Below are 3,511 nucleotides of genomic sequence, written 5' to 3' on the forward strand. Positions count from 1 at the left end.
ACGCAGAGCAGAGCAGGCTCTATTCACAAATTGGGGGGTTTGTGCATGAAAAAAGAAGTATATTAATAATAAGTGTTATGCCAAATTACACCTGAATTATACCTGAATGGCGGTGGGGTAACAATAACAGCAACAACTCAGAAACCTGACTCAAGGATGATGTAAAATGGAGTATTTTAAATAAAATGTTAAATACAAAAAGACCATTGGAAAGGAAATAATAAACCAGACCAAGAATTAATATAAAACAAAAAAGAACACAACTTGAATATACTGTAACATAACAACACTTGACAAAAACATAATAGTGAACAAAAAACTCAAGAGTTCAAGATCAACAAAGCATGCCACAAAGTAATAAGAGAAAGTCAAAAGCTTATTATCAGACAGTTTTTATTATAATCAGTTCTGTGTACTTTGTTTTTACTTTACACAAGGCTACAGATAACATTCTGCAAAAGTCCATAAAAAACTAATAGTGTTTGCTAAGTGTCATGTAACGGTTTACCTATTAGGTAAAGGACAGCCTGAATGCACTTTCAGCATTTGCTTTGCAATGAGGCCCAAATGAAATTAAAAATTATTAGGTCCAATTCTATGCAGCAGAATAACTAAACCCAGATCTTTCAGGTTCATAAAACGTGTATCCTCACATATTGTAAGGACTAAAACAAAGAAGTAGAGATACTTGAGCATTTTTAGAGTATGAAAAGCATCATGTAGTCCTACTCTCTTCTTTTTTTTCAGGAAGAACATCCCAATTTTATATATAATGATGAGTAAGAAAAAGTATAGGCGAGAGGGAAGCCAATATATAGAAAATTATCATTATAACACCTACAAACGGAATTGTATATTGTACAGAAAAGAAGTATTAAATTAGAAAAATCAAATTTTTGCTTTCAGTATTTTTCAGGGATTTGAAATTGGGTGTTAAAAATAAGCCTAGTAAATAGGCAGTTTCTATTTTATGACAATTGTTCATTAAAATATATACAGAAAGATGGAAACTGAAAGGTACCATCAGCAGACCACTGGTCACTAGTTTTAAAGCTGTTGTTAATGTATTTTAATATGACCCAGCAGCATCATAACATATGGATGGAGTCACATATACCATCTTTCAACATAATTGTCTGACATGGGAAACAACAATAAAGCTAATATATATATATATATAAATATGTAAACATTACCTTGAACAGAGAAAAAAAGGGCAAAAAGAAGATGGGCGACTGCTGCTGCTGAAGCCATTGCTGCTCCTCTTGCCTCTCTGCCTGTTATGACAGTAACACTCCAGCAGATGAGTAAAGTGCATGAGAATAAAACAGTCACATAATAACAGGAACAGAGGCTGCTGTGCTCATGAAAAGCAAGAGAAAAGAGGAGAAAGAGAGAGAGAGAGAAAGAGAGAGAGAGAAGAGAGAAAGAGAAAGAGAGAGAAGAGAGAAAGAGAGAGAGAGAGAGAGAGAGAGAGAGAGAGAGAGAGAGAGAGAGAAAGAGAGAAAGAGAGAGAGAGAAAGAGAGAGAGAGAGAGAGAGAGAAAAGAGAGACAAAGATCCCAGAACCACACGGGGGGACCTGGTGAATGACCTGCAGAGAGCTGGGACCAAAGTAACAAAGGTCACCATCAGTAACACACTACAACGGCAGGGAATCAAATCCCGCAGTGCCAGACGTGTTCCGCTGCTGAAGCCAGTGCATGTCCAGGCCCGTCTGAAGTTTGCCAGAGAGCACATGGATGATACAGCAGAGGATTGGGAGAATGTCATGTGGTCAGATGAAACCAAAGTAGAACTTTTTGGTATAAACTCAACTCGTCGTGTTTGGAGGAAGAAGAATACTGAGTTGCATCCCAAGAACACCATACCTACTGTGAAGCATGGGGGTGGAAACATCATGCTATGGGGCTGTTTTTCTGCCAAGGGGACAGGACGACTGATCCGTGTTAAGGACAGAATGAATGGGGCCATGTATCGTGAGATTTTGAGCCAAAACCTCCTTCCATCAGTGAGAACTTTGAAGATGAAACGAGGCTGGGTCTTCCAACATGACAATGATCCAAAACACACCGCCCGGGCAACAAAGGAGTGGCTCCGTAAGAAGCATTTGAAAGTCCTGGAGTGGCCTAGCCAGTCTCCAGACCTCAACCCCATAGAAAATCTGTGGCGGGAGTTGAAAGTCCGTGTTGCTCGGCGACAGCCCCAAAACATCACTGCTCTCGAGAAGATCTGCATGGAGGAATGGGCCAAAATACCAGCTACTGTGTGTGCAAACCTGGTAAAGACCTATAGTAAACGTTTGACCTCTGTTATTGCCAACAAAGGTTATGTTACAAAGTATTGAGTTGTATTTTTGTTATTGACCAAATACTTATTTTCCACCCTGATTTACGAATAAATTCTTTACAAATCCTACCATGTGGATTCATGGATTTTTTTTTCACATTCTGTCTCTCACAGTTGAAGTGTACCTCTGGTGCAAATTACTGACCTCTGTCATCATTTTAGTGGGGGAACTTGCACAATCGGTGGCTGACTAAATACTTTTTTGCCCCACTGTATTTGGCTGTCCTTCATGATGGTTCCTCCTCTTTGCTTGGGTTTCTGCTGCCTGAGTATTCACTGAGCACTGGTCGGTTGGGCCATCTCCTGATGTATTCATGGATGTTCATTGCCTCATCCTGGACTGTGACACTCAATAGTGTCAGTAAAAATTCTTCCTTCTGCTTAGCATGCAGTCTCAGGATGCTGGACTTAGGTTAGGAGCTTCCTTTTTTTTTCATTTCATTTCATTTCATTAAAACTCTTTTGATCCCGAAGGCTGTTAAGGCTGCTGGCATTCCAGAGCCATCTTACCATTACAACCACAAATATATTACACAAACATAACAGGCAGAACAATGGACATACATAATATGAGGAAAGAAGAGCAGAAAAAAGAACTCCCCCCAGACTGAGCTCCTAAATGGAGATCAGTTTGAGAACAAAAAAAAAAAACCCACCTCATCACATACACATGATTATCACATTTCACAACATAAAAAGACATAAGCACGTTGTAGGTGTTTGGAAGGGGGAGGGGTGGGATGACTGTATATTGGTGTGTGTGTGCATATGTGTGTCCATATGTGTGTATCCTGTATCCAACTCGTGAAACAGTCTCCTTTTGCCCAGTTAAGCAAAAGTCAGCAATCCCTAAGCCAACACCGGTGGCCTTGTGGAAGTAGAAGATATAGGGCAGAGAGTCTACACAGTCTTGTAGTCTGGGAGAGTATTTGACCCAGTTTCAGCCTTCGAGCTTCTGGCTGGTGAAGGAAGGCCAAATGAACATAGTGATTGATTGATCGATAGAGAGAGTGTCTGTCACTGGTCCCAATTCTAGAACTGTGAGCTTCTCCATGATTTAGTCCATATTGCATTCAACAATCACAGTCTGATTGCTCGTGGCTCTACCCACCGTCAATCATGCCGGGCAGCCTTGGGATTTTGAGCAGCTGTAACCGCTTTGT

This window comes from Haplochromis burtoni, unplaced genomic scaffold (assembly GCF_018398535.1).
Source record: "Haplochromis burtoni strain Fernald_Lab_line unplaced genomic scaffold, NCSU_Asbu1 Contig_647, whole genome shotgun sequence".
Lineage (NCBI taxonomy): Eukaryota > Metazoa > Chordata > Actinopteri > Cichliformes > Cichlidae > Haplochromis > Haplochromis burtoni.